We start from the raw sequence: 13,991 nt of genomic DNA on the forward strand, positions 1-13,991 counted from the left end.
ATATCCAAATGTATAAGTACAGTATCCTATTTGCTTTATTACTGATTAATAAGAATGTCTACCCAGTTTTTAGTAAGAAACAGAGAATGTTATAAATTTCTGAGATGGTTTGTGAATTATAAAATATACTTTTCATTCTGTTGAAATAAGGCTTCTGAAGTAGTATTGAGTGGCAGGTTTCTGCACTGCTGTTAGAAACCAGAAATTCCAGCCTCTGGATGAGCAGGCATGGTGGGCGCTTTGCACAGTTCTGGCTCCAAAATCATCTTGGGATCCTGCCCAGCTCAGTGGGCTTTCCTCCCAGCCTTTCTGATCAGAAAATTGAAGGCCTGCTGCTGCCTGTCATTAGGAAGCCTAGTGAAAGTCAACATGGGGTTGGAAGCTGGCTGGGAGCCGATGAGGCTCTGTCCACACTCTGACTAAGGGTCACCCAGAGAGGGGCTTTGTGAATTCTGCTTCGGACCTGCTGTGTGACGTTCCTGCCCCAAAGCATCCTCAGAGAGGCCACAGGTCAATTTCAGAAGGTTTATTGTAGGTATATGTCGTATCTGGGCACCTTGTGAATAAGGTTTGGAATGAGAAAAGGGTCATTCTTTGGTCTCATAGGAACATTATTATGGCTGAATGGAGAGATTCCCTTTGTATTACTCTCGGGCTTTAACTGAAGTCATTCCCTATCATTTCCCTCTCTGACGGGTCTGACCACGCCCAACCAAAGCTTTTACCTTCCAGTCTTGCGTAGGGAAGACACCCCGTGCTGCCTGTGGCCTCGCAGTGCTTCGCGGCTTTAGTCTGATGGCTTGGTTGCTGCTGTGTGTGTTGTACTTGTTCACAGATGCTAAATTGCTAAACTCCCCTAAATTTCTCTAAATATTTTGGCTGAATGATTTCCTCTGGCAGTTTATTACCCAGGTTTCCCATATACTGGCTATTCTGAATTTGTCCTGCTTTTATCAAACCATTTTATACAGTGTCATGTTTTTGTTTAGCAGAGCCCATTGAGTGAAAAGAAAATGCTGACATTTGAATGGAAAGCCCAGAGGGCTTAGGAAATGCCAGAGGAATTCTACAAATGTCCTTTCTCCGTAGCCTAGACAATTGGGATCTAATTCCTCTTGGGTAGCAGATGGAGACGGTAAAAACTGAGCTCCTAAATGGCATGAGTCTCTGAGTTAAAGGGTTGGTTCTGTGCCACACAAACAACCCTGCTTTTTTGCAGCCTGCCTGCAACAAGGATTGAAGCCAGTGTTTGGAGAAGACCGACCTCTCAGAGAGAGAGAAACCCAAGTCACCCTTGGGTGTGCAGGGATGATCGATTTTAGCAAGTAATGGGCCTGTTGAAGAGGAATGCCGTGGCCACACCCACCAGCACTAACAACACTCATTCACTGTACAGAGAGAGCATGTTTGTGCATTTTTAGCCCTTTGGTTTTAAGCAATATAAATCTGATTCTATGTTATTCTAACGCATTTAACTTTTCTTTCAATATCTTCCCCTCCCTCTCTTTCCTTCTCCACCTGCCTCTTTCTCTTTGTCCCATATGGCTTTTTTGGTGGGGAGGGGGTATTATGGATAGAAGGAAGAAATTGGGTTTATAGCTTGTTAAATTGTCAAATACCTTCATGTTCTTCTCTCAGTATTTCATCTCTCTAATGGGATTCTGCTATCTCTGCAAACTTGAATGCAAGAAACTTACATGTGTACTGACACATCTTCTGTCACATATGTAGTACTAATTTTTGAACACATTTTACATCTCTCCTCATTTTCAGATCTACTTCATGCCAATGGCTAACAAAATCGTAAAATGAGAATCTTACAAAGTCCCCATGCTGATGGAACAACAAAAGGGACCTCATAAACTTTATGACTTTTAGCAGAGGAATTATGGGTATTAATCTCACACCACATTTGCAGACACATTATTTAATGATTCCTGTTGCCCACAGGGAGGTGAGGGTAGGAGGCAATAGATCATCTACTGCTCTCTTCTGTCAGAGAGAAGAGAACATCCACTCAAAATTCTATAATCATCTATTTGTGGTTAGAAAAGAGAAAAAAATAGCCTAGCCTCTCTTCTAGTGTTTAAATGTACCCAGTTATTTTAACCAGCCTCCATTGACTTGTCAAAAATCCTTGTGTATAACAATGGTCTGCCAGCAGCAAGATGGGGCAGAAATACTGCACAGTAATTGATTCTGTTAGTTGAACACCTGACAAAACATCGTGGATTCTTTCTCGGAAGGAATGTTCCCCAGCCAGATAAGCCCACTGTTGGATCGTAGGTCACTGAAGTACCAGATCAGGGTGCTCTGGACAGGACACACAGTCAGCAACAGCCAAGAGAGTCAGGACAGGAAATGAGGAAGATGAGAAATCAGGAGAAGAAAATGAGGAAGAGATGAGATACCTTTCATGCATATACTGAAGGTTGGAGGACTTTTTTTCCTGGACCTCCTTCCTACAGTTCAAAATGGAAAGCAGGCAATATATATATACAGGAGGATGGCTGTTTTACTTCATACGATTATCCTTAAATGGAGTTTTGCTTTAATAAATTCCAGTATGGAAAACCCAGTTATGAGAAAAAAATTGTTATGAAAATATAATACTTGCAAAAGTACGTCTGTGGTATAAAATCTTACTGATGGGAATGCAGTACTTTCTATGATAAATAGTCATTTGGCTTGTGTCTTATCTAACATTTTGGTATGTGTGTCTGTATGTTGGCTGGGTCAACTGTTTTTCTCATAAATGTGTGATTTTGACAATAATAAAAAGCTCACAATGTCTTCTCTCTCATCCTAACTTATTTCTCTAAGTGAGCTGTAAGTTACAGATGGTGCTTGGGACCATAAAACATTGCTGTGGATACTATTTTTGTTTATTAAATTCTAAGGATCTTGTGGTAGCATTATTTTCTTGCATGATATTAACAAAAATGTTTTTGAGGAAATGGTCATTGTACTGAATGTGAATATTAGAATATGTTGGTATGACCTCCTTATTTGTATTCCTCAAATTGCATCAATTAATTCATTGTACCTACTAAGATGGACTTCCCAATAGACTGAGATTGCCCTGTAAGAATACATCCTACCAGTTTTATATTCTAGCCCAGTTCTGACATATCGTAGATGTTATATGAAACTTATTGAACAAATCCCTTCATAATTTATATTTATTTTCAGTACATCATTCATCATGTCAGACAAAAGTTTATGGAATAAACAAACTGTATGCCAAGGCAAAGTATTTTTGCTTTGCTTTGTATATGTTCAACTTGAGTAGGTGCCATATTTACATAGTTCTAATTAGTTCTGTGATGGGTACATTTGTCTAGCAGATAAATAATAAGGGGAAAGTAGTTCACTGAATTTTAAAATCGCCTGTCTCAAGTAGGGGGAACCTACCTTAAAAGCACTGGAGGCTCCTGAATTTATAGTTCTTATTCAATTGTCTGGCCCATCTGGCAATCTCTGAGCAACATGTCATTCGAGTCATAACCAGTGACTGAAAGATTTGGCTCTGGGGTCAGGCAAGTCTGGGTTCAAATTCCAGCTCTACCCCTTTCCTGGATGTTTGACATTGGATAAGAGCTTGATCTCTCTGAATTTCTTGAACTAAAGGTAAGATTCAATAATAGTAATAGAATCTATGGGAGGGTTGCTGGGATGACAAACGAGACAAGGTGTTATGAAGCCTTTAGCATGTGCATGGGACATTCAGAAATGCAAAAAAATGTAGTTCCCGATTATTTGAACAGATCAAATTACCTGGTTTTATTTTGTACTCTGGATTTGATCAAAGTTCAGTCTGTCAAATCTATCTTAATATTTATCGATTGATATACTGTAGCCTAAATATTTTGCTTTTAAATAATAGTAAAATAAAAAAAATTAATGTAGTCCTTCCTTAAAATGTAATGTAATTAAATTACCTTAAAGTTTAATGTAATACTATATTAAATTTTTGTAGTACTACTACAATAAAAAATTTAATGTAATACTACTAAAATTTAACGTGGGATATATGATTCACAGTTCAGATTTCTTAGATACCAGATAAACTTGCATAACATTTTATTCTCAGATTTATTTCTGAACATTACATGTTAAGCCAGTTTCACATATTATAGAGTGAATCAGAATATTTTAACATATCTTTGGATTTTCAAACTAAAGCTTAGTTAAGCAGTCTATTCATGAAATAATCCTTTCCAGATGCTGCACTGGGTGCTGAGAATAAAGGATGTAAATGATACTTTCTCAGCTTCCAAGGCACTCAGAGCCTAAGAGAGAAAGACATTTTAATAGAGGAATCAGGAATCAGTGAAACAGGAGAAGCTTGTACCATGTACAGAGGTGGCATAGAAGAAGTAGTGACTGACTTCTATGTCGCTTCTAAAAGGTAGGCCCAGGTGGCTTTATTTTTGAGATTCAGAGTCATAGCTGTGTTTGACTCATGGCTGCACCCCGAACTAGTTGGTGTGTTTGGGCATCCATATGCAGTTTCACTTTGCCAGGAAATGAAGTTGATAGGTGAAATGGAGAGAGGTAACATTACATTGTTGGCAAAAGTGAGATCATAAAGGATTTCATAGTTAAGGCTTCGTTACTTCTCTGCGCATCCATTGATCCCGTGCTCTGCCAGTTCAGGAGCATGGGTCACTTTCTCCAACTCAAAGAGCAATATGCTAGTAGAGATCTGTGTACATCATTATTCTAAAATCAGTCAGCATTTATTTAGATCAAAGTATATGGTGATACCTAATATGCAATATGGAATCCCTTAAGAACTCTTTCAAGGTGACAATTAGTATGCGTGGAATGATACTTAGGTCTAAAGTAGCAACGTTCTCCACCTGTTCTCTCTTTTTTGGGATAAGTTTGACACCACCGCCAAGATATGTTGTTGCTCATTCTCTATTTCCATGTCAGGTTGCACTGACCTCTTTTCAGTACTGGCCATATGATATGAAATGACTTGTTTCTATGCCTATCTCCTCCACTAAGGCATGACGTCTTGATACTCCCAATGCACCGAGCAGGTTGTCAATAAATACTCGAACTCTTCATCTTCCAGGCTTAGTAGTTTTCAGTTACATTAAAAAAAAATCACCCTTTTAATCATTTGAAAGCAATTTTAGCTAACATAGTGAATATTTATGTGATTAAGTTTTGAGGATCCTGAGTTACTCAATTACATTTTCAAAAAGGAATTTTAATAGACCTTTATTCAAAATTCATTGAGTAAATATTCGGTGTTGGGCACCATTCTGAATGGTGAGAAGGGATATAAACATGAAAATACATGCTTTCTGGTCTCAAATAGCTTCCAGTTTGTGCCCTGTGATGCATGCAAACAATTGAAATGAAACAAGGAAACAAGCGGTGTGTTCAAAACGCAGTCAGATAAAGCTGCACCTAAGTCAGTTTGCGATGAACAGAAAACTTTGACAGAGGATATAACACTTGATTTGGTGGTAAGATACCAATTTTCAGGTGAGTGTGCAGGGGATGAATTTGTTATTTTATGGTAGAATTAGTCTGGGTTTTACATCTCTGACCAGGGAGAAGAAGGAAAAATGGAAAAGCTTGTAGATACGATAAATTTATGAGCAAGGCTCTGAGCACTCAAGAAATATACGCTTCGTAACCATGCATTTCAATTGTATAAAAGTTCATGCCATCTTCCTATAAACAGCTTAAAATAAAAAAAAATTATATAACCATATATATTATTTGTGGAAAGTTAGAGAATTCTTTCCAGAAGGTTATCTTTGAATATATTTATATATACATTTTCATCAAATTTGTGATCATATTGTGCTGCTATTTTATCACCGGAAATTTTCATTTCATGATAAGATGGCCATTTAATAAATATATAGGTATTAGTCTACAAAACTTATGACAGAGGATATAACACTTGATTTGGTGGCAAGATACTAATTTTCAGGTGAGTGTGCAGGGGATGGATTTGTTGTTTTATGGTAGAATTTTACATGGTTGAAGAGTCTTAAAAAGAAAATGGGTTGTAGCCCAATCTATTAACCCTTTCATTGTTGGGATTTATGTTTCCATTTTAATTTGTGACAGTTATGCACCACATCATTGACATTCTATAATTGACATTAATAACTAAATATTTGCTAAATATTTCAAAATATGTTCATCCTTTTTAGGATAGATTTGTGATAGTAGAATTGTTAGATCATAGTTTATACATATGTTTGAAGCATTTTGTAATAGTTTCTAGTTGTCCTCAAGAAATCTTGCAACAGTTTAAAGCATGGCCTATTTATTTATTTATTTATAATCCCCTTTATTGCTATATCACTGACATACCAAAAAATTGTACATATTTAATGTATACAATTTGATGAGAGTGGACATATGCATACATCCATGAAACTATCACCGCAATGAAGGTAATGAACATACCTCCAAATGTTTTCTCATGCCCTTTGGTTTTTTTGTTTGTTTTGGAGTTAAGAACACTTAACATGAAATCTACTCTCATACAATTTTTAATTGCACAGTGCAGTATTGTTTCTATAGACACAATATTGTACATGAGTTCTCTAGAACTTACCTATATGGCTTGCATACTTGAACAGCTCCCTCCAGCCCCTGGCAGTCATCATTCTAATTTCTGCTTCTATGAGTTTAATTATTTTAGATTTCTTATAAAAGTTAAGTCATGCAGTATTTGTCCTTCTGTGACTAGCTTATTTCATGTAGCATTATGTCCTCAAGTGTCATTCATGTCATTGCATTTGGTGGGATTTCCTTCTTTTTTAATGCTGAACAATATACCATTGTATGCTTATATCATATTTTCTTTATCCATCTACTTGTCAATGGATATTTGCATTGTTCTTTATCTGGTCTATTGTGAATAACACCTCAGTGAACATGGAATGCAGGTACCTCTTCAAGGTCCTGATTTCAGTCCTTTCGGATATATACCCAGAAGTGGGATTTAAACATGACTTCTGAATGTTCCACTGTGGGACCGTTTATCTGGTATACTTATCAGTAATGTGAATTATAAGGGTAATGTTGATTCCATTTATTAAATAATTTGCATGCCATAAATTTCTCACTAGTCAAAGATAACACAAAATTCTGTAGGCTAAGAACCACTCCAACATAGGATATTTAATTTTTGGTACTTCAAGTATTTTCAAACACTCATTCCTATCATAGTTATCATAGTCTTCTTAACAATTATAATTTACAAAATCTCAGCATTTTCCTCAGGTTTTCCTATTTGTTTAAGTGTTAAACATAGTGATATTAAAAGAAGACTCAAATCAGGTTTCCTTCTCTAATAAAATGTGATTTACATTTGAGAGATTGTAAATTTTTAATCTGATTAGTTTTCAGTTTATAAGAAGCTAAACACAAACAAAACCCAATAAATGTGCAGCAGGAAGGCAAATTAATGATTATCCATTTTATAGTCCAAACCTCTCACACTGTGAGTAGAAAGTCAATTTGCAGAAATATTTTGCCATTAGGCCAGTATAGCAGCTTTTTAATTATTAAAGAAGCCTGTCAGATCTTTGAAAAACTATACAACATCACAGATTTTCTTCTTCTTTGTAGCCAGGCTTGCTGTCAGAATATATTTAGAAACATTGATGCTTAAGCAAATGTGTAATACATGTGGTCAAAGTAATGCAGCATAAATGTAAGTTTACCTCAGGGAATGCAAAACTAGAGTTTTGACGTTTGTGCTTAAATATTTAGTACCTAGGCCAGCTCCAGGCAGAATTGATAAAGCATATCTTTGTCATTCTCCTCTTCTTCCAGCTCCTTTCTGTATAGTACGACTAATGTGGTGGACCTTGGTCTATGATCTAGTGTTGATCACTGCCCCATTACATCTTAACTCTCTTTTACTGTAGTTTCCAACATAGATTCTTCTGCCTTCTGTCTCTTCTCTCCAACCCATCCTTCCACCTGCAAGTCTTCTAGCTTCAGCCTCTGATACAGGAATTGGGTAGGCTGTTAAGGCTTTGAGGAAAAGCCACAACGTAGATACTGTGTTGAGATCAGACCAGACACAAAAGAACTTATCCAGAAACACAATTTGCAAATGCATTATCTCAAAAGGGGAAACTAACACATCATAAATCAGGGAATGAGTGTGTGAATTGGGAGCTAAAGGAAAAGCATCCATTGGATGGCAGGCTGCAGAGAGGAGTACAGAAATCTGGTCAGAAATGTGTTGGATTCATCCCAGGATATGTGGTGATGGATGATGGTCCAGTTCAAGACAAATCTAGCAGAATTGGGGCTATGGCTTCCAGTATCTCATCTCTATAGTTATCTTTACATATGTTGGGTCTTAAAGTGGTAGGCTTCTGACAGCCATCCTTTAGTCCTTAAAACCCCATCGACTCTTTATGTAACAATTAACCAGTTTTAGAAATGTATCTCTACCAGATAATAACGAGAAGGATACAATAATCAGGAAAAGTTTCAAATTATTAGCTATCCCTGCTGTTCACTCAAATCTCCCAGAACACTCCCTAGCTTTCCTGGTACCATTTTCTTTTTGAAATTGTATAAGAGCTAGCTAGCCCTTACAGAGTGCTTAGCATGACAATTCATGTTTTAAGTGCTTTAAATGTAAACTCAACACATATTCAATTCAATTTACATATGTACAACTCATTACATATCCAAACTCATTTTATCCTCACAAATACCATACGAAGTAGGAAAATTACTATCCTTTCAGATGAGAAAAGCTGAAGCACAGAGAAGGTAAGTGACATGCCCTGGGTCATATAGCTAGTGAGTGGGGGAGTTAGGATTTGAAACCAGGTACTGTGGCTTCAAAGCTCATGCATTTTATGACTTCTAGGTTACTGTCTCCACTAATGCTTTTCCCTTTTATAACCAAAATGAGGGATTATGAGAGGGGGAGTCCAGGCTGAAGATGAGGGAGTGCTCTCACCATTGTAAATTTTCATACTGGTGGATACTTCTTTACATTAATTAAACCAATCATTGTAGATGTACTTGAACTTTTGAAGGATTTATTCAGTTACTCAACAAACATTTAATAATAAGAAATGATTTCTGTCCTTCAGAAATCTAGAGTCAGACATGAAAACAGGTAACTATTTATTATTGCTGTTACAAAAGTATGAGCAAACTCATATAACAGAACACAGATAATAGAGCGATAATTTCTACTGGAGATTTCTAAGAGTCTTCACTGAAAATATGATATTTATATTGGGACTTAATGTTTAAGTAGGGGTTTTTATGACCAAGAAGTGGGAAAGGAATGTTTCAGGTGATGAGACTCCATGAGCAAAGGCATAGTGTCATAAAAAGGCTGAGATCATTTTGGAAATAACGGGGACTTGTGTGTCATAGGAACAGGTGGTTCACAGTGAGTAATGGTAAGAAGTGAGAAGAAGGATGTCAAAAATTTATGTATGCCAAGCAAAAGGATTGCCTTTGGTAAACACTCAGAAACCTTCAGAAGTTTTTATGCAGTAGAGTGATGTGAAAAGATTTGTTTGCTAGGAAGATCATGCTATATAGATTTTTGGAGACTAAATCATCATGTAAGGGGTATCATGAATGAGGCTTGGAAATTTCTCAGCCAGAGGCTTTGACAGCTAGAGCTCTGCAGTGACTGTGCACTTGGAAAAGAGGAATTGAGTTTGAGACAAGATTTGATAAATGACTGAAGGAAGGGGATGAGGCACATTGAAGAGCAGGGCCTTTAAAGTTTCTAGCTGTGTATTCTTTAGAACGTTGGTTGGCTGCTGTACCAAAGATCCAATTTAAAAATAACAGTTTAAACAAGGCAGAAATTGATGGGTGAATGGATCAAGAAAATGTGATGTGTATATATACACACAATGGACTATTATTCAGCCTTAAAGAAGAAGGAAGTGTTGCCATTTGTGACAACATGGGTGAACCTGGAAGACGTGCTAAATGAAATAAGCCAGTGGTGGAAAGACAGATATATGTGATCTCAACTGTATATGGAACCTAAGTAGTCAAACTCAGAGGCAGAGATTAGAATGGTGATTTCCAGGGTCTGGGGGAAAGAAAAAATGGGGAGATGTTGGTAAAAGGGTATAAAGGGTATACATTTCAGTTACTGCAAGATGAACTTGGGTACAGCAATGTGACTGTTAACAGCAACACTAACAGTTAACAGTATTGTATTATATACTTGGAATTTGCTAAGAGGGTAGACCTTAAGTGTTCTAACCACATACACAAAAAAAAGGGAAAAAAGAATTTAAAAAGAGGGGACCATATGAGGTGATGGATGTGTTAATTAGCTTGATTGCAGTGATTATTTCACAATAGGTACATGTATCAAATCAAATCATTGATAATTTTAATTGTCAATTATTAAAAAAAACAAGGCATGACTTTTTTCTCTTTTAGTCTTAAGAATCCAGGTTTAGCCATCTAGAGATAAGATGGGCTTCCGTGGTTTTACAAAGCCAGATGTATTTTTCCCTGTTGCTCTGCCTTCCCCTTGGGTGATAGCCTGATAGCCTCACCCATCATCTCCTCACCCAGATTGTTAGTTCCACGGTTCGTCAACTAGGAAGGAGCAAAAGTGAGAGGAAGCACAATCAGGAAGTCCACTTGCATCCTGCTGGCCACAGCTGAGGCACACAGCCATGTCTAGAAGTAAGGAAGGGGAACCGTAGTCTTCATTCTGCATGGCCCTGTACCCAGCTGTCTCGCCTGAGAGTTTCAGCCCCAGGAAAGTTCACTACGGATTCTCTGAGACCAAAAAATGACAACAGAACATTGTGGGTACAGAGGGGCTCATACCCAGCTTTATTCTCACAGTAGCAGGTCGAGCGCTAGAATCCCCTCAGCCTCCATCTCTGCCTCCTGCTCAGCCTCTGCCCCAGGCTCTGCCCTTGGCTCCCATCTCTCCTGCTCTCTTGCTCTCTTCTCTAGGCTCTTCTCTTAGTACCAGGGGAGCTCTTTTTATAGCAATACTGGAGCAGTGGCTGATTGCCAGGGGTATGCAAGCATGCACCTATGCAGTAGGCTAAGGACATCATTGCACACACAGCGGGCAGGTGAGGATCCTGGCCATGGAACTTCCATTTTCCCTACACCAGCTAAAACCCAGGGGTTCTATTATTAAAGGAATAGAGGGAGGATGGATACTGAGGTACAATTAGTAGTTCAGTGCTCCAGAGTGTCTGATGACCACATTCATAGAGATCTGATGTGGAGAAGGTAGAGAAGCTTTAGGGGGACATGGGGTGATAATGAGCTCCATTTTGGGTAATAGTAAATTATAGGTGTCTATGAGACTTTCTAGGAGCTTTGTTCAATAGGTAATTTGAAGTAGTGATTTTGATCATGACAGAGAGATTAATTTGGCAGTCAGCAATTCGAAGGTATGCCAAGTGAACTGGGAAGGGCATTAATAGCAAAGGCTGAAGACTAAGAGCAGAATCTAAAGGACAACAAGAGAGCAATGGATTGGAGATAAGAGCAGAAACCCCTTCAAAATGTTCAGATCATAGGGAGTGGGGGTGGGCAGAGAGTAGGGACGAATGGCATGAAGAGTCTTCTTGAAGACCGTGGAGCCCATCTTACTGTCCTGTGGCAGCAGTCTGTGGCATCTTGCATAGACCACCATGTGCATACAAGTGGTTCTACGCTGCCGCCTCCTGCTTAGCAGAAAACAGCTCCCAGAAAACAGCTCTGAGGGTCCAGTCACAGTGGCCTCCAAAATTGGCCTCAATTCACTGCTCATTTTGCTCGCAGGAAGCAAACACCAGTGCGACAGGGGAGTCTAAGAAATGTTGAAGCACTTAGCCCTCAGTTCAGAGAATTGAATGATACAATATCACCCAGGTTCTTGCAGTAATTCACCATTTGATTTCAAACAGAGTCAACCCCAGTATGGAGCGCATACATGTTACCTTGATATTACCTTTGCTACACTTTTTTTTTATTATCACTGAGGAAATGCTGAAACAATGCTGTGGATATCCTGGGCTTTCTGGCGCTGGTCATGTTGGCTTTCAAGGCTGGCTGACCTTAGAACTGACTCATAGGAGCCCCCATGGTCACCCATAAGCACAACAATTCATGCTCATCGGTATGTGGAAACCAAGAAAGGAGTGAGGGTTGAGGAGCAGCAAGTCCTGAGAAAGGTCAGGTGAGGTGAGCACTGACTTGCAGCATGGCCTCTGGCAGTTTCCTCAAAGGGCAGTTCAGCACTTTCGTACTAACTAGCAAAAGCTGGGGCGTCATAACTGGTCGTATAATGCACAGTGCACAAAACTGAAGCGAAGACACAAAATTTAAGTTACGCTTTTAAGGAATTTGCTGATGAATGGTCATTACCGAGGCTTAGAATGCAATTTCTCATTTTCTGTGGACATGACCATAAACAAAAAAATCCTCCCTACATTTTCTTTCTACTACCTTGTTAGCATTCAGCCAATTGGGAACATGCTTTTAAAAATGAAAATGAAAATGAAAAAAAATAAAAAAATAAAAAACAACACAAGAAAGACTTTGCTGATGAGCTGAAGCTCCATGGATGGCAGGAGGAAGGGAAGGGAAGGCAGGATAGACCTTGGAGTGGAGGGCAGATCTGTAATGAATCACAGTCTTCCTTCCCTCCTTCCTCCTTCACTTCCTGCTCTTTGTCCTTCCATTCTTCTTCCTTCCACGTGGGAGTTTTAAAGTGTTCACAGGCTGAGAGGAAGAAGCTAGTGCAAAGCAAAGATGTTTAAGTACAGGAAAGAGATGTTTAATATAAAAGGGACGCCCTTCATAAGAGAGGCAGAAGTAAAGAATAAAAGAATATAGTCTGTGTTGGATAAATTCGGAGATGGAATTTGAGGAGACAAACTGGGAGAGTTCCCGACTGATATTTTATTTTTTCTCTATGAATTAGAGAAATGTAAATTAATCATTTAACTTCAAACAGAGTCTGGTTTATGAACCTAGTATATGGGATGATCAGAAGGGCACATGAGAAAAGTGACAGGCTGCAATGGGAACTGGGCTCAGGAGCTCAACCAGGACGAATGTAATGAGAACAGAGCACTGCCAGTGGCCCAGAGGGAGTCGGAAAACCACCAACAGCACAACAAACCTGTGTACATGATTCTCTTCAGCAATATTTTATACATAGATGGTGCGTGTTGGTAAAATTCCAACTAGTTTGGGAATGATTAAGTAGCTTATTAAGAGGACTTACACACTATCTCTCAGAGAACTGGACTCTTGTATTAACACTGTACTATGTGCAAAAATAAACTTTGTTCCTTTAAACTCTAAATAAAGACTTAATTATTTCAGGTTATGCACTTAGGAAATGGAATACTGTGAAATGGCTGTTTGCCTTAAGAGTTGACCTCACGCTGGCGTTCATTATTTAGTATTTACTGAGAGCCTAGTATTTAAATTAAGCCTCGTATTTACATTAAATTATGACTGAGGACTCAATACCTAGGGGATAAGAGAGAAGGGGCTGTATCATCACTAATGCTCAATCATTTGAAAAACAATTTAGTTTTCTGTGCTGTAGAAACTGCTGTGTTGTCCCTTTGTTGGGCAGAAATTTGGTTCAGAGACGCAGGGAGGTCAGAGTGAATGGTAAGGAAGGAATTCATTAAAGTGAGAATAGCAGGGAATGGCAGCAGGGACGCAGGCAGCAGAGAGCAAGGGACAACAGACGGGGGTACGGATGCTCATTGAACTCCTCCTTGGCATTGGGAAAATCCCTTGCCAGCTCCCAAAGCCAGGGTCACCTGACATCCATTGTCACTTGAATCTGCCTGGTGCAGAAACCAAGTCCCTACCACCCCAGGATTTGGGGGAGCCTCGGACCACTGGATGGAGTGAGATTATGTTCTGAGAGCTTCCCAAAGGCAAAGTAAGGAGATTTTTAAGACAGCTACTAAAAAGCACAATCATACAGCTGCAGTCCTGTCTGGGTC

At 38.8% G+C, this 13,991-nt stretch overlaps 1 protein-coding gene and 1 non-coding gene across 6 annotated transcripts in view; both read left to right on the forward strand.

Annotated features, from left to right (window-relative positions):
* NAV3 (neuron navigator 3) overlaps positions 1–13,991 on the forward strand; it is an 859,400-nt gene that overhangs the window by 264,304 nt on the left and 581,105 nt on the right. The window lies entirely within an intron of this gene.
* Positions 12,375–12,496, forward strand: LOC118908118 (small nucleolar RNA SNORA32). Its single transcript, XR_005023069.2, has one exon. It is a non-coding gene; the product is annotated as a small nucleolar RNA SNORA32 (small nucleolar RNA).

The sequence above is a fragment of the Manis pentadactyla genome, chromosome 10, assembly GCF_030020395.1.
Source record: "Manis pentadactyla isolate mManPen7 chromosome 10, mManPen7.hap1, whole genome shotgun sequence".
Lineage (NCBI taxonomy): Eukaryota > Metazoa > Chordata > Mammalia > Pholidota > Manidae > Manis > Manis pentadactyla.